A 20806-nucleotide genomic window follows, 5' to 3' on the forward strand; every position below is an offset into this window, starting at 1 on the left:
CTTACGTATAAAGAGGCAAAGACATGTGAGCACAGCGACAAGTGGGAGCTTGCTATGCAGGAAGAGATTAAAGCTTTGCATGCTAATCATACTAGGGATTTGGTGGAATTTCCCAAAGGAAGGAAGGCTATTCCTAACAAATGGGAAACTGCCAAATGTCGTTTTTTGATAACTCTATTTTGCACTGGAGCTCGCTGCTGCTGTTTCCCCCTCTCTGCCTCCCCCGCTGCCTTGCCTGCCCTCTCGCCTCCCCTGCTCATCCGCGCGTTGCCCCCCCCCCCCCCCCCCCCCTGCTGCAGCCGTTCGCGCCACCATCCTCTCCCCCCCTTCGTCCCCGCCCGCTGCTGCCATCGCTCCCGCCATTGCCGCCCCCGTCCCCTACCGCCCCCGCACACCCCCCCCCCTTCCCCCCACCCGCCTGCTTTCTTTCTTCCCGGCAGCTTCCTGCAATTCGGCTCCTATAGCATTGAGTTTTTTTTTTTTTTTTGGGGCAGTGCTCGGCGCGCCTAGTTGCGCTTTTCTTACGCCACAACAGTAGACACAGATGGAGGCTCCAGCTTCGCCACAAAGGGACTCGCCCGAAGCCCCCTCGCCCGACCCCGCTGAGCCCACCATTCGACTTGCTCTTTCGCCGACAGAGCAAGCGAGCCTAGCCGCAGAGGTAGAGCGATTTGCAGGCGACTTCGGTCATCTGCAAGATTCTCGGCACCCGACCTAGCACCGACCTAGCAGAGGAGAGCTGCGTGACCTTCTCCAGGCCCGCTTCTCGCATAAGTGGGCAAGATCTTGGACGTACAGATTCTCGGACGGGGTTACTATCAGATCGAGTTTGAGACCTCCGAGATGGCGTCCAAGGTCATCGCCATAAGTCCACTGACCATCCGAGCAACACGTGCCCACTTTTGAGAGTGGAGACATGGTTTTGACCCTGCTTCGGATGTTCTAGTGGAGGCAGGCATCCCCATCTTGGTCTGCTTTCCGGGTTTGCGGACGGAGTACTTACCACTTTTATCCAGGATCGGCTGAGCCATTGGGACTGTCCTAGAGACACCTCGTACGGCAGCATCAGTAGCTGCCAAGGCGGTTGGCATTCCCTCAGTTTGAGTTTTGGTCAGAGACACTCACACGCTCCCGAAGGTTATTCTTTTGCCTCGGGTGAGAGGGGGTTGGTTTAGACAGAGTGTGGAGTATTCGGGCCTCCCAAACCAGTGCTTCATTTGTCGACAGATGGGCCATCTAGCGAAGGCCTGTCCACGGAGGAGGCCTCGACCTACACCACAACCTCAATCCTAGCCTGCCAGGGCTGGCCCGTAGCCACAGACAGAGACACAGAGCACACATGCAGAGCCACCCTCTGAGCCTGGGGCTCCAGCGGAAGAGGGATGGCAGCATGCCCGTGGTAGACGACGACATGGGCCACAGCGTCAGCCTGGCACTCAGAATGGCCCTCAGGCGCCTACTCAGCAGCAGTGGGTTCCCACGGGGAACCTCTTTGGTCCTCTTGAGCAGGAGGAGGTCCCTGCTCCAGCCCCCACCTCAGCTTCACCCTCGACAGCCTCTCCCCCCCCAGAGTTCCCCCCCTCTTCCTCATCCTCCCCCATGCCTTCTGCTCCCGCCGCCTCTTCACCACGCCCCTCTACCTCTGTCGCCCCCTCCCGCCCCTCTTCTTAACCGCTTCCCCCAGCTCCTTCTCCCCCCCCTCCTACTCCAGTTCCACAGTCGACCCAGGGGGCAAGGCCTTCTCCGGCGGCTAGGAGATCTCTTGGCAGCGCCTCTGCCACGAGTCGCCTAGCGAGAGAGGGTCAGCCTTTCTTACGGCCCCCTTTGCAGGTACAGACATCTTCCCTTGTAGCTATCCCTCGTGGTCTGACGAGCATTGACATCCGGCGCCGTTAAGACTTCTTCGACTACGGCTTCACTCGTTTTCTCAACGATCCCTCAGCAGACCATGACGCAGCCTGCTTCAGGGTCCATGCTCTATTCCTTGCCGCTAGGGGGACAGAGGCCTTGGACTCAGCAGTTGGTTTCTCCTTCCCCCTTTGCGGCAGGGCCCAGACAGAGTGGACTCTCGACTCCGTGTTCGGATGGTTGCACACACAGGTCCTAGAGTTCTCTCACCACATGGGAGAACTAGGAGTTACAAACATGCTACAGACTTTGTGGCCATTGGCCCAGTTTGCGGTGACACCCCCAGACTCAGCAGGATGTAGGCACATTGTGGTTTACTTCTTTGCTGATACACAATGCTTGCCATGCTTTGTATACATTCATGAGGACTCCTGGACAGAGGAGGTTGCTTTACGCACGGCTCGCTCTCCTTGGGCTTGGGCTAGGCACTCACTGCACTCACGCCTATCTAGAGGACGCTCGGATGCGGATTACTCCCCATCCAAGCCAGCCTCGAAGATAGCCCGTCTTGCTGCTGCGGCAACATCTGTTCTCTCTCGCTCCCCATGAGGATCGTCTCATGGAACGTACAGGGACTAGGTGCGCCCCAGTTTCAGCGTCAGCGGGGCCGATTGTGTCAGGAGCTTCAGCGTTGCCTTGTGGGAGGAGAGATTGATCTCCTTATGCTTCAGGAGCACCAGGTGTGTGAGAGCCGCATTCGGCGATGTGGTCAGATTTTGCGTGGACGATATGATACCTTTTGGTCAGCTGCTTTTGGACCTAGAGGCATCATGGGTGGGGTATGTATGACTATTGCGGATTCATTGCAGCAGGCCATTGTGGGCAGAGGGATTATTGTGCCAGGTAGGGCTCAATGGATTACTATGCAGGTTCAGGGTGGCCTTGTGGGCTTCCTGAACATCTATGCGCTCAATGTGGCGAGTGCTCGTGCAGAGTTTTGGTCACAGATTGTTGAGTCTTTGCCGCAGGCCGACCATTGGTGTGTAGCAGGGGACTTCAACATGTTGGAGGACCCTTCTGACAGGATTGGAGGCAGCCATGCTACTGTGCATGGAGTCGAGTTAGCAGCTTGGGAGAGGTTGTGTATGACTTTGAGGGTCTCGGATACATGGCAGCACTGTGGCTTTGTGAGGCCTCCAGCCAGTCTTGCCTTCTCTAGATCGGACCGCAGAGTGGGAGGAGTGAATCTATCGCGGATAGATCGCTTCTACACTAGTGACCACTTCAGTAACTTGGGGGGATCAGTGGGCATCCTGGCAGGGACATCCTTCTCGGACCATGCACCAGTGATCCTCACAGTGGCAGACAGGCAGAGGAGTGGGAGCACGATGTTTCGCATCCCAGAGCGGGTCTTGTTGGACTCAGCACTCAGAGAGAGGGTAGAGGCTCTCTGGACAGAGGGCATGGACAGAAAGGATTCTCCTACTGACAGAGTGGCCTCAGGCCTAGCTCAGATTAGCTAGTTTTTTCTTCAGGAGTCTCTGGCTCGCCGGGCTGCAGCGAGAGAGGCGGAGCAGCGTCTCAGACGGGGCATTGTTTCGTTACAGAGGATGCAGGAGCAGCATCCAGACAGTTCTTGGTTGGAGGAGTAGTTACAGCAAGCTCGATAGGAGCTTGCTAGCACAAAGGAGAGGCGACATGAGTTTGCTTTCCACCGACGGGCATCTCAGTGGACTCAGGTGGGCGACAGAGTGATTGGTGCTTTCTTTGAGACAGTGGGACCTCGGCACTCGCATGCCAAGGTCAGTCAGTTGAGGAGGCCCGATGGGTCAGTTGCTTGTGAGCCCGAGGATATGCGTGCAGTTGCTACTGACTTCTACCGTGAGTTACTGTCTGCAGAGCCCCAGTCAGAGTAGCAGGATGCATGCAGGGAGCAGGTTTGGACACAGATGCCCCGTGGTAGCTGTCCAGGTGAGGATGGGTTGACTCCCAGCTTTTTCTTGGAGTACTAGGACGTGCTTGGCCCAGATCTCTGTAGTGCTTTTCAGTACATTTTGCACACAGGAGTGATGCTTGACAGCATGACTGAGGGCCTGATCTACCTCAGTCCCAAGGAGGGTGGCTCCTTGGATGAGATTCGACAGTGGCGCCCCATCACCATTCTCAAGTCAGCCTACAAAATTCTTGCCAAGGCTCTGAGTTTGAGGATTCAGCCACTTTTAGAGAGCCTTATACATGGGACCCAAACACGTTTTGTCAAGGAACGCAGTATCCTTGACAACATCTTTACTTTTTGGGAGGCTTCTGCCCTGGCACTGCTCTGTGTGAGGACCTTCTGATTCTTCTTCTCGATTTTGAGAAGGCATATGACAGAGTTGACTGGGACTTTCTAGAGGGTACTCTACGTAGGATGGGCTTCTCAGATGCTTGGATCAGAGGGGTGTAAGCCTTGTATAGACAGGCTCACAGTTAGGTACTTTTGGCAGGAGGTAGAGGTGATTGCTTCATGCTTACACGCTCTGTCAGACAGGGCTGTGCTCTTGCCCCCTTTCTCTTTCTGTTCTATGCGGAGGCGATGAGCAGGTTTTTGGTGTCACAGCAGGTTGGTCTACGGGGCTTAGCACTCCCTATTCGGGGAGATGAGCTACTGGATGCTGAATTTGCCGACGACTCAGCCTTGTACTTAGATGGCTAGGAGGCCAACCTTCACAAATGTGAGCAGGCTTTGGAGACCTTCTGTTGTGCATCAGGTGCACCGATCAACTGGAGAAAGACAGTGGCTTTCTCGGTTGGTAGTGCTCTTGTGCCAGATTGGATGCCAGGAGAGGGTTTCAGGTCGATTCCCCCAGGGACTGCAGTTCAGTACTTGGGTTGTCAGGTTGGTTTGGACTTGTCTCCCGAGCAGCAGATTGCTCCCTTTCTCTTGTCTATCAGAAAAAAGTTGTTACATTGGAGCTCAGCACGACTTTCTCTGGCTGGCAGAGTAGTAGTTGCCAACCAGGTGTTGTTGGCGACTATGTGGTACATCACTTCCTGCTGGATCTCCTTGAGTTCTTGTATCAGCCAGGAGAGAGGCTAATCAAGAACTTCCTTTGGTTAGGACGTGACACTCAGATAGCCCGAGCCAAGGTGGCTTGGCAGGTCATCACGCTTCCTTGTTCTCAAGGAGGGCTTGGGATCATTGATCCAGCACAGCAGAGCAGAGCCCTTCTTGGGAAGTTCATCGTCAGAGGACTTCTTCCAGGTGAGGAGCCCTGGCAGGAGTTCTTGCTACAGCGGCTTCGTGCCAGGGTGCCTCAGTCAGGAGGCCCTTGGCAACCCTCGACCAGATGGATCTTTACAGAGATGCGTAGAGTTGGTTTGAGCAGGAGACTGGAGGACCGCTTCGCTGTGAGTTTACTTCGATCTTGGGAGCTCTTACGGCGTGGCTTGGAGCAGAGATAGCCGACATGCACGGAGGAGCGCCTACGGCAGCCCCTCGTCTGGAACCCCATGGTTAGCACTCAGAGAGGCCACTTGGTTGGTAGTCATGTTACCTGGGTCCCATGGCAGCAGGTCCAGCGCGCTCTCTAGGTGACTGGACAAAGTTCACATGTTTGTCATAGGAGGTGCAGGGGCTCCAGCTACAGGGCATGAGAGGGGTGCAGAGCATGTAACAGGACATCTCAGAGTCAGTTCCAGCTGAGTGGCTCACGCCTCTCGAGCCAGTAGCACCTCGGTGGATGGGAGCCTTCACACGACTGGAGGTTCTCATGTGAGTCAGGGCCTGCTCAGAGACTGTCCCAACCCTGTTCTTCGAGCTTCAAGGCGGGGGACGACTACAGCGAGTTGCAGTAGAGGCTCCGCAGGTAGCAGAGTGCTGTTTTCAGAGGATCCGAGTAGTAGTCATCTATGGGAGGACTTGCGCGTCATAGACCCTGACCCAACAGCTCTTGAGACTGGACACTGGAGGCTGTGGGCTTGGGAGTGTTGTCCACTGGCACGAGTACAATAGGATCCTGGTGAGTGGCTATGGAGGGACCCCTTCTCTTCTGCAGACCACCCACGAGTCTCGTTCTTTTAGTACACTATTCGACTGAGACGTCATATACTAGGAGCACAGAGAGAGGCCCGCCCCGCTGCAGCACGTCATTAGCAGGAGGAGGGTCTCAGAGTCGAGTTCTTGGCAGCCTTTTGGGAGAGGTTGTGGGACTCCAGATAGCCGAGGCGAGTCACCTTGTTTCAGTGGCTGGTCGCACACAGAGCTACAGCAGTAGGGAGCTGGCTAGTGCATAGTGGTCTCTCGGTTGCATGTGTAGCTTGTGACCATTTGGTGGAGAGTCAGCGCCACTGTCTTTGGGACTGTCCCTCGGCCCAGCAAGTGTGGCTACGAGTTCTTCGGCTGATGCCTGCTCTCTCCACGGCTCGACAGTACACTTGGGGGGCAGCGGCTTGGTCCACCCTCACGGGCCCGGCACTTCAGTTTGAGCTATCTTCCACCAGCAGGATGATAATGATGCAGGAGGGGCGACCTACACTCCAGCCTGCTACAGAGCTTACTCCACAGGTGTGGTGCAGTGAGAGAGAGGAGTGTTGGGAGCTCATCAGTGGCCTGACACTTTGGTTCATCTGGCGGGCCCACTGTTTCCGCATCTTTGAGGCTCGCTCTGTGCCACCAGCAGAGACTGTTCGTGACTTTTGCCTAGAGCTGATCCATACTCTCAGAGGACAGCTTGAGGGACTACAGGGCAGCTCCGACCGCATGCGGGAGCATCGCGAGGCTTTCCTTCGACTCTGGCGCCCTGGGCCATTCTACACCATAGTCCAGGGTGTGCTCAGATGGCACTACCGTCCACCTGTGTGGCTCTTCCCTCCTCCCATCTCTTGATTTAGGCTCATTGTATATATGCTGTTTTTTCATTGGGAGAGTCTCCCCATCATGTTTGTTGTAGCCCTCTCTTGCAGAGGTCGTTGTAGCCCTATGGGCAGTTTTCATTAACTAATAGAAGGATCTTTTTCTCGAAAAAAAACAAAAACAAAAAACAAATGGGTGTATAAAATCAAGACTGTTGATGCAAAACCCAAGTATAAGGCAAGGCTAGTTGTAAAGGGATATGTTCAAACCAAGGGCATAGACTTTCAGGAAGTGTTCTCTCCTGTTTTGAAGATGACCACTTTGCGTGTATTGTTTGCCATAGTGGCTGCTCTTGATTTGGAAATGGACCAAATGGATGTACATACCGCTTTCTTGCATGGTGATGTAGAGGAAGAGCTTTACATGAGGCAACCCGAGGATTTTGTTATTCATGGCAAGGAACATTTGGTATTTATGCTCAATAGAAGCTTGTATGGGTTGAAACAATTATGTAGACAATGATACAAGAAGTTTGATCGCTTCATGCTTAAACATGGTTACAAAAGAAGACATGCAGACCATTGTTTGTATATCAAACGTGATGAGGATGGCAGCCCTATCATTCTTGTGCTCTATGTGGATGATATGTTGATAGCTGCAAAGAAAAGAAGCATTGTTGATGCTCTTAAAGGGCAGTTGAAATCTACATTTGATGAAAGACCTTGGAGCAGCTGAACATATACTTGGAGTGCGTGTTACAAGGCAAAGGGACTAGCGCATATTGTCTTTGTCGCAAGAAAAGTACATTGAAAAGGTGCTGGACAGCTTTAACATGGCTGAAGCAAAGCCTCTTGGTGTGCCATTACAACCATATGTCAAAATCTCAAAGGATGATTGCCCCAAGTCAAGGGAAGAAGTCAATGACATGCAAAGTGTGCCTTACGCTTTAGTTTGTGGTTCATTGATGTATGCTATGGTTGCTACTAGGTCTGACATAGCCCGTGCAGTGGGAGTTGTGAGCCGGTTTATGGCTAATCCAAGCAGGTTGCATTGGGATGCAGTGAAGTCCATTATGAGGTATTTGAAAGGGACTAAAAACAAATGCCTTTGCTCTGGTAAAGGACCATTGGAGTTGAAGGGATTTGGTGATTGTGACATGGCTGGTGATGTGGACACATGGAAATCCACAAGTGGCTATGTGTTTACTCTTGCAGGAGGTGCTGTTTCATGGTGTTCTAAATTGCAAAAGATTGTTGCATTGTCTACCACTGAGGCTGAATATATTTCAGCCACTGAGGCTTCCAAAGAAGCCATTTGGTTAGCACGTTTATGCAGTGAGTTTGGTTTGCCTGACAAGGCACCTATGCTTGGTTGTGATAGCCAGAGTGCCATATGTCTGGCAAAGAATGCCATGTTTCATGCACGCACAAAGCATATTGATGTGCGGTATCACTTCATTCGAGAAGTGCTTAAGGATGGCCTTATTACATTGGTTAAGGTCCACACATCACAAAATCCAGCAGATGCTCTCACTAAGTGCTTATCCAAAGCACAACATCATCCAAGCATACAGATGGTGGGAGTCACGTAGCTTAAAGGCGCCATTTATGCCTTCAAGTGGGAGTTTGTTGGGTTAAAGGCCCAAATGGCCCCCTTTTGTGTATAGTTTTAAAGGTTATTAACCTTTGGCCAAGTTCACATTGAACTTGGCCACTAACTTAAATTGGTCCTATACTTTTTTAATAAAGGGAATGCTAGTCAATTTTTACTCACTAACTTATTCCCCCAACTATCATGCAGCGCTCTCTCTCTCTGCTATCTTCGTTCCCTAGCGCCCTCTGCTCTGCAGGCCTTCGCCCCTCTTCAAGGTACACACCTTGCACATCTTCGCATGCTTTATCGCTTGCACACACCGCCGCTCGCTCATCAACCGGAAGGTAGGAACCCCTGATTGTAGTCTTCCATGGTTTCGTGACAGGCATTTTCAAGTTTCCCCATTGTGATAGAATTTGCACTTCGCACAGGGAGGTCATGTAGCTTCGTGCAAAAATAGTCTTGAAAGCCTACCAAGTCCTTCGAGCGTGCGGCTGGGTAGCGATTGAACTCCACCATTGCATAGCATTATCTTTGAGAAATCCTGCAGCTCGAGAGATCTTTGATTCTTATGTGTAGTTCCTCAAGGCATAGATGTTGTCAAAGTGTTGTAGGAACTGCAAGGCTTTGGTCCTATCTTTCACTCTAGAAAAAGTGGAAAATTTTACTGTAGCTCCACCATTATTGAAATCTTTTGGTTGGTTTTGTGCAAACCCCGGTTATGGATAGTAGGGATATCCATATGGGCTCCAATCATTGTACCTAGGAGGTGGTGGTGGTGGGGGAGGTGATGGCAGAGGCGGTTGCACTTGATCAAGGTCAGATTGCTGTACCATGTTTCTGAAAACTCCCCCAATTGGAACAAAAGATTGAGTAGGTTGTCGGTTAGAGGCTTTTGTAGTTTTTGGTGGAGGAGGAGGTGGTGCTGCGTGAGGCATCAGAGGAGGCAACATGTAATTCAAGAACTGTTGAAAACTTTGCAGATCGGGAGATTCTACTGAGGATGCCGCGAAAGTATGTCGTAGAGCTCTTGAGGAGAAACTGCAGGTACTTTGTATAATCCAGAAACGCCATTGTGCTTTGTCTGTTCTTGGGAGGTGTGGTATGCTTTCAAAAAAGCACAGGAATGAAGCTTTGATACCACTGTAATGGGACGACACCATGTGCCAATGGAAAAGAACAGACTGAGATAGATGTTTAGCACTTCAAACAACTGAACTGAAAGAGAGAGACTTCACATGAGACACGGAGTGGCGTAGTTCCACCCCCAAAGTGTTATGGCCCCGGATTGTGGTACCCCTTTCGGTATTTCTTTATATTGCTTCAACGAGGTACAACTTGGCAGCCCTGCTCTGCATCTCCTACGGATAGAAATGCAAGAGAGTGAGCCTTGAGTACATATTTAAAGGCCCTTGGCCATCTAAAAGCAGCTACATGAAAAGCATCAAGTTTAAAAGCATTTGGTCCCAAAAGCTAGCACCCAGAGGGCTGTCCGTATAGTGTTGCCATGTCATCAACCATCATCGCAATCGGTACAACGTGCCAAGTCATCACCATTTACGCAAGTTGGAGTGTGTGTGATCTTCTACTTTATTTTTAGGGGTTTAGGCCCCTCAGGTAGTTCCATAAGTTGTTTGGGGTTAGGATTTTTAATCCTAACCCTATTTGTTATTTGGGTCACTTGGTGAGAATCTGTAAGTTGGTAAATCCTTCTGCTGCTTCTACTTTTGCTAGAGTTTAAGATCCTCGGCTGGAATTTGCAAGTCGACTAGGGTCTTCAATGGCTTGACACATAAGTAGCTTGTGACAGCATGCACGAAAAGTGGACACACATGAAGTGCATGCATAGGTGCAAGCCAAGGGTAGGATGTACCAAGAAGGTGATGCATGATTGTAGAGAAAATGGATGAAGAAACCTGGGGAAATATGATCCTTGGAGCACACATGGGTTCTAGTAGTGAATCCGTCAAAGAGGAAAGTGTTCCACCAACAACCCAATTTTGGGAAGATGGAGAGTATTTCAATCCCAGCGAGGGAACAAAGGGTATCAACGGAGATTCCAACGAGGACAAGCCTCCTTTTGAGGAATTGGGAGAAGAACGGGGCAAGTTTCTTGCGGACGATCTGGACATAATATTTTCCGTCATGTATGAGGCTGCTTGTCGATCACCAAAGTATGTTTTTTGAAAGATGGTGATGAAGATTCTTGCCAAAGACACCATCAGTCCATAAATTAAATACTAATTAGTTTTTGAATTATGATGGATGCTGGTAACAAGGACAATGCTTGCATAGAATGGCACTTGGAGTAACGACATCAATTGCAAGTTGACACGTGCCAAACGAATGATCATGTACTCCAAGGACCCAAAGTATGTAAAGTACCTGAAGAATCACCCGCTTGGCGAGGTTCACTCCAAATGGTGAGACGCCATCCACTCACCTCTCAAGTCAGTCATGAAGACAAAAGCAAAGCCAAGTGCAAAAAAGCAGAAAGTACTCACAAGAAGAGGTCAACGATGCTCTTGAATAGAAAGTCAATCAATTGATGAAGAGCAAAAAGATTCTCAAAAGAAGAGCAACCCAAAGAAATATCCCGGCTATCTAGATGCATCAACAAGGTACAACTTTGTGGCTCTTGCTCGATGGTACGCGGCCCTTGCCCGACCATGTAACATGGCTAATATTTGGAAGGGATAAACACCTCCCCCTGTGGGCCCTATGGTGTGTCGAAAAAAAAAGGTACAACTTTGTGGCTCTGCTTTGCTTCCTCCGCAGGTAGAATGCCAGAGAGAGAGCCCATCACACTTGTTTAAAGGCCCTTGTCCTCACCCAAAAGCAGTACATGAAAAGCATCACTTCTAAAAGCTTCTGGTCTAAAAGTATATGCCCATAGGGCTGTCCGTACAGGGCTACCACGTCAGCATGCTCTATGCGATTCTGCCTCTCGAGTTACTTTTTATAGGGTTTAGGTCCCTCAGCCACTGTTCTACAAGTTAGTGGGGTTAAGATTTCTTAATCCTAACCTTCTTTGGGATTTAGAGCCTAGGCCCCTCGAGCGTCTTCAACATTTTCTTCTTCTGCCTTTAGGTTTTAGGCCCCTTGGTCAGGATCTGCAGGCTGGCTAGGGTTAGGACCATGGAGTCCTAACCCCCTCGTCTTCAGTGTTGACACGTTAGTAGTTTGTGACATACCCCCTTCTTGAAAGAAGAGTAATCGTCCACGATTATATCTGCAAAACTCAATCAAATTTTCAAGGGTCAATCTTGAGGGTCATTCAGTTTTCTCGATCCATATCGGAGCTTTTGATATTCCGGTGCAGTAACATTAGCCATCACGCCCAGACCGCGCTGATCTTTAAAGGGGTGTCTTGATGCTCTAAAGTTGCATACCCATGTAATCTCACCCAATTTGGAAATAGACGTATCATGATGCAACACAGATGATTATAGATGCAAGTTATAAGACATTAAAACATAAAGCCGCCGATGAACACTCCTCCTAGACAAAAGGTCTCAGACTATGAGATATTCAACGGCTCTCCCATTACTCCCTCCGTAACCTAAAAAGGTATGGGCCATGAGATTTAGAGGCTTGCTACAACCAAACGCGCCCCAAACCGCAGCCTGCGTCATTCAGAGGTTCTATGACTAACATGAATACTCCTCCCAAGAAACACCCAAGCCGTGAGACATTCAGACATTATCAAACACAATTCTTCTCTTCAATACTCCTCCCATACCAATGTCGGAGCCTTGAGTTAATCGCAAATCACAGTTTCTCTTAAATACTACTCCCAGACAAAGGTCCAAGCCATGAGTGATGTAATAGTTTTCTCAAAATCGTTGAAACAAGCATCAAAACCAGAATCAAGCAATCTCAATTGGCACCAATACAAGTTCAAAACGTATCAATTCTATTTTCAAACAAAGTTCAAAGTACCTAAATACGCAAAACCAAAATCATTTTGGGTTTGTCTCCGTGAGTCGAAGTTTAAGGACAACTGGCTTGTCCTTCTGCAGTAAAGTTATGGTACGGTTCCGGGTCTGGATGGTAGCATCATCCTTATCATGCTAAGGCATGTCAAAACAAGCGTCACATTGTCCGTATAGAGGTGCCACGTTAGCACGGATTTCGGTAATTTTTGGATGGCTACCTCATCAGCATGCTCTACGCGATTCCGCCTTTTGAGTTGCTTTTTCTAGGGTTTAGGCCCCTCGGCCAATGTTTTGCAAGTTAGTGGGGTTAGGATTTTTCAATCCTAATCCTCTTTGAGTTTTAGGCCCCGCTGCCGGCTTGAGTAAGTTGGTCTTTTCTTCTTCTGCCTCTAGGTTTTAGGCCCCTCGGCGAGGATCTGCAGGTTAGCTTCTTGCAGGTTGGCTAGAAGCTACTAGTCCAAAAGCAGGCGCCCTTGTAGCTGTCCATACAACACTACCACGTCATCATCGGCAACGCAAAAAGGGCTCTTGTTGGTATTTTTAGGGTTTAGGCCCCTCGACCACTGATTCGTAAGTGGGTCCAAACCCCTTTTTATCTTTGGTTGAGGTTTCAGGCCCCTCGGCATGCTTCAATAAGTTGGTTAGGACTTCTTTTGCTTCTTCTATTAGGGTTTAGGCCCCTCGGTTAGGATCTGCAAGTTGGTTGGGGTTAGGAAAACTTAAGATCAGGGAGTCCTAACCCCCTTCGTCTTGAGTGGTTGACAAGTCAGTAGTTTGTGACAATAGGTACTGGCGGCGATACATTACTAGAACTTTGAAGATATGCTTGATGAGTATGCTATGGATCCCGATTTTGCAGACATCTTTGACCAGATACAAAGTAGGGAGACAACTGCAAGTTATACTATCAAGGAAGGTTATGTGATGAGGAAAACCATGTGTGATGGGCGGTTTGAGGAAAAAGGTGTTGACGAAGTGCCATAATCCTCCTTTCATTGGGCATTGAGAGTATCTTGAAAGGGGTGGAAAAGTATTTCTATTGATCACGACACAAGAAGGACATGGATGAGTTTGTACGCACTTGTTGGTGGGTCAAAAAGTGAAGTTCGACAGGCATAAAACGGCAGGACTCCTACAACCTTTACCTATTCTAGACCGCCCTTGGGAGAGTATAGCAATGGATTTCATGTTTTGTCTTCCAAAGACTCAGAGTGGGCATGATGGTATTTGGACAATTATCGATAAATTCAACAAGCATGCTCACTTCATAACGGTAAAGAAGACAGTTAAAAGCGACCATTTGGCCAAACTGTTTGTCTCACAAATTTTTAGACTACAAGGCAAGCCTACATCTATAGTGTCAAATAGAGACCCCAGATTCACGAGCTTGTTTTGGAGAATATAGGCACTCAGGTTAAATTCTCATCATTGTTTCATCCATAGATAGACGAACAATTAGAGATAGCCAACTCAGTGGTTTTGGACTCAAAATCGTTGCCAAAAAGTTCCAGCACCAAGGTCCAAACTGCCACGTTAGCAAAACGTGCCACATTTTATGCCATGTTTCATACTTGCCTCAGCTCAGACTTGTTGGCTCCACTTTTCCGGTCAGTTGGCGGGCGTCTCTCTTCAAAATTTCTTCCAAGGCATCTTATTATCTCACAGACTTTTCCTTGAGCTTGTGTAAGTAATTGCGCTTCTCCTTTTTGCAAAGGGTGCGACCTTGCATGCAATTATGTATGTTTCCCCCCAAGTGACATTTTTTTGTTGTCCAGCATAAGTCACTGAAACCGGCCCGTAGGGCGGTAGGCGTTGGCTTTCACCCGAAATTCTTTACTTTATACACACACACACAGAGCACTTTTGCAAAGAGAACCTGCGACGGGAGTTAACACTTGAATACACACACGGCTCGGAAGCTAGAATGCTCCGAGCAGACGCCGACAACCTGTAGGCCCCAAAATTGGCGCCCCTTTCGGTATTTCTTTATTCTTTAGGAGGGTAAATTACAAGGTAAGGTCCTGGGAATCCTTCACGTGTATCCACCTAGATACCATTTGATTTGGAAATTTCGGCAGCATAACAGCCCCAAAACTTGCGCGAAACCAATTCCCCTGCTGGAACTCGCTTGCACTGTCGTATACCCTCTAATTCCTGTCCAAAAACAGTAAATTCAGCATGCTGTATTTACTGGTTTTTGCCCTGTTTTCAGCCCCAAACAGTCCCCTAACTGTCCTTTGCCAGTGGGGCACGATTCCCAATGATCCTGGCGTCCGTACGACTGAAAAACAGTGAATTTACAGCGCATACACAGCGCTGATTTTGCACCTGTTCGGTGAGGTTATGACCCTCACCAGTGCCTGCTTTGGAGCAGCAGCTAGCTACCCCTGTTCCTGCTCAAGGAGGCTCTTGCCTCAACACAAAAGCATGAACCCACACAACTGTACATCAGTCAAATGAGTAGCCCTCTTGTGGGGCATCACATAACTGTACGTAGGGGAGAGAGAGAGCAGTGTGTAGTGTGCAGGGCATCACTCCTAGCACCACACTGTACATGAGAGGGAAAGAAAGCACTCCATAGCTCTTAACCTGTGACAGGTTGCAAATGAGGCCTCTCCCAGCATAAAATCAACGCCCATTTTTCTGCAAGAGGAAAGTTCACCAAAATGATTTTCCCGTTTCGGGTTCGCCGCTTAAAAATATCCCAACCGACGTGTCAGTTGACTTCGTGGCAGAGTTATAAAGTGTTCCCCTAGTCATACCGGAGGTAATGACGCGAACACATTTCACGGCCCAAAATAGCAGTTCCCTAAATTTTAGGAGATGCTTCCGTTGGGCTCCCACTGGTCTTCTGACCATCTATCCTCATTGGGACCGCATCCAAAAGTGCAATGTGGCCCAACTGTCGGATACTTTTTGTTGGTAGTCCCACCTTGACTTTACGCCTTAATTGAGTTCACTTCCTAGTATCCACCAACTTGCTAAGTGCGACGGGGGGACCTATATGATCTTGCTCTGAGCCTAGACATCCTCTTACCATACGAATTCCAGTGCCGACCACTTCCCGTCTGCGGGTGAATCTACCGTTCACATTGGCCATACAATGTCCGACCGTTTGCTACTTCAAAAAGAGGGTCTTAAACAAATAAAATAAACCCCATTGGAAAGAAACCAACAACCAAGGTTAGCAGTTGCCACATCTCTGTGACATGGTTAATAACTGCCACGTCCTCGTGACATACCCCCCTCTTGAAATCGCAAACGTCCTCGATTGCATACCATAAATACACGCCACTGATGATCTTGTGCTATCAACACTCTTTTATCATCGCATGTATCCGCAAGAAAGGTCGTAACATACATAGATACAAATGACTTAATGAGGCCTTCATACTTTTTCCATTTCCATCTATGGCACTGAATTCATATGTACATTTGATGTACTAGCTCTATCATTACCCCTCCTTTGCACACGTTGGGTTGGGGCATAAGTAGGCTGTAACCCAAAGGCTTCAAGGTAAAGCTGCAATACATTTGGTGACTCTGACAGTTCATGCTCTTCCATCCACTTTACATCCATAGGCGGATAGTTCTTGAACTTCACCAAATAGCGTCTTGCAACTTGTCCTTTAACTTTTCTGTCCTTATGTGCCAAAACTTGCTCAGGTACCAAGATCTCATCAAGTTCCTCAACTTCTGGCTGATCCTCAACTGGCATATCTTCTGGCACATCACCCACGAAGGGTCTTAGAAGACTCACGTGAAACGCATTATGAATCTTCCACGCATCAGGCAGTTTCAGCCTGTAAGCCACATCGCTGATCTTGTCAAGCACTTGAAAAGGCCCATAGTATCGCATGCTGAGCTTAGGAAACAGCCGTTCCTTGCCCTTTATCTTCTCTAACCTTGCCTTTTTGAACCTTAAGAGAACCCAATCACCAGGTGATAGTAGCAATTCACGACGGTGACGATCAGCAGCCTTTTTCTGTTTTGCCTGAGTCTTCTCCAAGGCAACTTTAATCTTCTTATACATCTCATCCATGTTCTCAACATATCGATCTGCCTCAAAGATCTTGTCCTTTGTATGCAAAATGGGAGGAACCTTTTTGCCGCCTTCAACAATTTCAAAAGGTGCTTTGCCAGTAGACGAATGCACCGTATTATTGTACGCATACTCAAGCATAGGCAAATACTGTTCCCACTTGCCCTTATTATCTGACACATAGCATTTCAGCAGATCTAAGACAGTAGAATTGGCCTCTTCTGACTGTCCATCAGTTTGTGGATGAAACGAAGTCGAGAACTTGAGCGTAGTACCCATGTTCTCAAACAATCCTCTCCAGAACAAACTGGTCATGCGAGGATCACGATCACTGATAATCGATTGTGGCATACCATGGTACTTAAACACATTGTACATGAACAAGCGTGCCATCTGATCAGATTTTATCTTCTTCCTGACAGGGATAAAATGGGCCTGCTTGCTGAACCTGCAGATAATGGTCCATATACCATCATTCCCTGTTGGTGTCCTTGGAAGATCAAAGATAAAGTCCATAGCAATGCTTTCCCATGGCTTATCCGGAATCGGCAGTGGTTGTAACAACCCTGGTGCCTTTTGCCTGTCAAACTTGACCTTTTGGCAAACTATGCATGCTCGCACAAAGGCATCCACATCTCTCCTCAAGGTAGGCCAATAGAAGAACGTCTCTACCGCTTTAACTGTTGCATCAATGCCACGATGCCCTGCATACGGTGGGACATGACTCTCTTCCATGACCTTATGTCGCAATGGCCTAGTGACACAAAGTCTGCCATGCATCATCATAAAACCATCTCTGAGGAGGTAGTGCTCGTGATGTTGCCCCTCTTGTAACTGTTCAAAGATCCTTGCAAAATCTTCATCAGCAGTATACTGTTCCTTCATGTCATCTAACTCATGATGATAAGGAATTGACACAGCTGAAATTTGTGGCTTTCTTGATAACGCATCAGCCACAACATTCTTCTTGCCTTCCACATGCATAATCTGGAAGTGGAACATGGAAAGAATGTTTGCCCATCATGTAAGCGCATTGTCCTTTAAGAAAGTGGCAGCTTTCCTAACCTTCGAGGCCTCTGTAAAATTCCCTCCCGCATAAGCTGTATTAAACTGCTGGAGGAAAGTGAGTGCCTTTGTCTTATCCTCGAAACCACTGAAGGTACTGAACTTTACCGCTGCACCACCTTCTTTGTAAGCCTTCGGCTTCTCTAGTGTCCCCAAGTTGTCATACGGAATGGTCTGCAACATGGGCACTGTACTAGGCATGATCGGCACGCCTTGGCCATGCACATTTTGCGTAAGAGGTGCGATATCTGGCTGCTGTCCAGAAAAACCAGCCATGCCAAAATGACCCTGTGGCACCCCAAACTGGCCCTGGTTGCAGTGGAAACCTTGCTACATGCCGATAGTACCATACATGGGGTTTGGCATGATGCCTTGCATACCCCCGAACACTGTTCCTGGCATGTACGGCTGACTTCCAGACGCATAACCAGCTATACTTTGGAACACTGATGCACCCCCGAAATACCCAGGATGTACCGTGGGTGGTGGAAAAACTGAGTGCATAGCTTGGTATCCACCAACTTGCTAAGTGCGACGGGGGGACCTATATGATCTTGCTCTGAGCCTAGACATCCTCTTACCATACGAATTCCAATGCCGACCACTTCCCGTCTGCGGGTGAATCTACCGTTCACATTGGCCATACAATGTCCGACCGTTTGCTACTTCAAAAAGAGGGTCTTAAACAAATAAAATAAACCCCATTGGAAAGAAACCAACAACGAAGGTTAGCAGTTGCCACATCTCTGTGACATGGTTAATAACTGCCACGTCCTCGTGATGGTTCAAATCCCAGCAATGGAACCATGAAACCGGCCCGTAGGGCGGTAGGCGTTGGCTTTCACCCGAAATTCTTTACTTTATACACACACACACAGAGCACTTTTGCAAAGAGAACCTGCGACGGGAGTTAACACTTGAATACACACACGGCTCGGAAGCTAGAATGCTCCGAGCAGACGCCAACAACCTGTAGGCCCCAAAATTGGCGCCCCTTTCGGTATTTCTTTATTCTTTAGGTGCCCCAAATTTGGCGCCCCTCCTAAAGAATAAAGAAATACCGAAAGGGGCGCCAATTTTGGGGCCTACAGGTTGTCGGCGTCTGCTCGGAGCATTCTAGCTTCCGAGCCGTGTGTGTATTCAAGTGTTAACTCCCGTCGTAGGTTCTCTTTGCAAAAGTGCTCTGTGTGTGTTTGTATAAAGTAAAGAATTTCGGGTGAAAGCCAACGCCTACCGCCCTACGGGCCGGTTTCAGTCACCCAATTATTTTGTGGGACACAGCTCCTCCAAGTCTTGCATAGAAAAGCATATGTTTGTGAGCTCGTCTAGTAGGTTGTGAAGGTCTAGCATGATCACCATGAGAGACTCGATCATGATATACCCCCTACCATAACATTCCTTCTGGCATACGCTTGTCATGAAAAATAACCCATAAACCTTTGGTTTTCAGCAAAAACAATGGATTGAGGAATTGGGAATGTCACTGGTGGAGTTGGCATTGTTCTCACTGTAGGGATAAAGTAAGCCATTCAGTCTACCGTGGCCAACGTTGCAGTACTGTCCCATTCTGATCTTGGTAGGCATAATACCAAATCTGTTGAAACAATTTGTTGCTATATTCCTTTGAAGGAAGATATAAATCAGATGCCTTTACGCCTTTTTCTTTAGCGAGTTTACACTAGCATTATTCTCTGACATGCTTGAGGACGTCTGGCTTGAGATTGGCCATGTCTTATGTACCCAATTGCAAGGTCTTACCTATGCGAGGACACCGTCACAAGGTGTGCAAGAATTATTATGGCAGTCATTAGTGCTGCTAGTTATGGTGCCGAAGGGACATAATTTTTTCCTTTCCATCAAAGAATCCTTTTCTCCACCGAGAAATTTGAAAATGAACATCGTAAGGAATCTGCAAATGAATGTAGAAAGGTTAACTTGGTTACATAGGCTAGTCTACCTCATCATATATCAGCTTTTGATCGATCTCAGGTTTTACACTCTCGAGTAATGGGCTTCTATTCGCTCCCTTAATTTCTCAAAGCAATGAATATTTTAAGGCTGAAAAGCTCTTATCAAACACTGTTTTCATATTGCATTATTGATAACGTTATCACCCTTCTTGTACATGGCTTCCCCATGAAGTTTCGGCATTATCTCAATGCATCTAGCATGATGACAATGCAAGGCTAGTTGAGAGCACAAGTGCTTCAGAGGACAGTGATTTATAGACAATGGGGCCAAATCTTATGAGCATGTGTGCTAGTGTACAAATCTTGCAATGAACGAGTCACAAAGGTCCTGTTCTTTAGATACTAAAATTCGGGATCTGTTATGTTTTAGCTCCCCCTCTTTGAGTTTCTCATAGTTTCTTTTGGTGAAGTGTATATTTGCAAGTGATCTTGATAGCATTTTGCACCTAATTTAAAGTGAGCTTGATGCCCTTTCTAGTGTAGAATTGTGAGAGCATATGAGGTTCCTTTTGGCGCTGGTTTAGACCATTGGAGTTCTGTGAATAATTGTGATCCAGATTCTAGTTGATCCTCTTGCTTCATTTATCCATTTGTTGAGGATTATCTTTTTTGGGGGCATGGAAGTCACTAAATGGATGCTTTGTTATAGGGAGGTATACTTCTGTGAGAGGAGTTTAGCTAGAACTTTCATTTATGAGCACTGATACCCCTATTATAATCCGATTATATGCGCCACTACGTGTACACCTTGATATGCAAATCCCTGAATCAAAAATCCAACCCCATCAAAAGCAGCCTTGGAGCTTTGTGTTCAATACGAGATTGGGAGAGAGAGTGGATGTTTTGCTCCCTTTGCCCTCGATCTTCCTCTTCTTCCCTTGCTCACGAGAGAGAACTATGAGATCTCCTCTCCCCTTCTTGCCCACCACAGATGTCAAGAGAAAACTACAAGTTTCTTTATCTTCTTTCTCCACTTCACCTTTGTCAAGAGTGCAAGAAGAGCCAAAATAAATGCCTCTCTGTGGGCATGTAAGTTCCCAAGATCTCCTTGAGATCTGAAAGCATGTAGTCTATTTGCATATGAACTGTCTTTTGATTCTGTTCATAGTTGCTCTTGCATTTGGAGTGGCTCTTGCAGGATCCTAATCGCTCTCCATTATTTTATTTCCAAAGCACAGCTCTTGGAGGATGCCAATCACCATCCATGTCCATCTTCAAAGTATAGGTCCATCTTCGAAGTATGGGATGAGATGTTGAGAGTTTTTATGGTTTTCTCACGAACGCGTGAAATGTATGTGTCAATGTACTTCATGGTATCCTCTGTAGGCCCCAAAAGTGGCATTTTTGTTGTATTGCATCTGTCTAGTGTTGCCACTTCTTGGTTTCCGACTTATAATGGACTTTCTATCACTGTTCTGTTGGGGGTTGGTGAATCTTTTGGCTAGCATTTTGCAGCTGTCAGTGGTCCTTTGATATGATTAATGAATGTGGCTGTTTTTGAGAAAAAGTCAAGAGG

The 20806-nt window shown here is 48.0% G+C and overlaps 1 protein-coding gene across 5 annotated transcripts in view; it reads left to right on the plus strand.

Annotated features, from left to right (window-relative positions):
* The window catches only part of LOC147461397 (Haloacid dehalogenase-like hydrolase (HAD) superfamily protein), a 149153-nt gene that overhangs the window by 18955 nt on the left and 109392 nt on the right, over positions 1 to 20806 (plus strand). The gene's annotated exons all lie outside the window — the stretch shown is intronic.

This window comes from Adiantum capillus-veneris, chromosome 3 (assembly GCF_014529385.1).
Source record: "Adiantum capillus-veneris isolate H3 chromosome 3, ASM1452938v2, whole genome shotgun sequence".
Lineage (NCBI taxonomy): Eukaryota > Viridiplantae > Streptophyta > Polypodiopsida > Polypodiales > Pteridaceae > Adiantum > Adiantum capillus-veneris.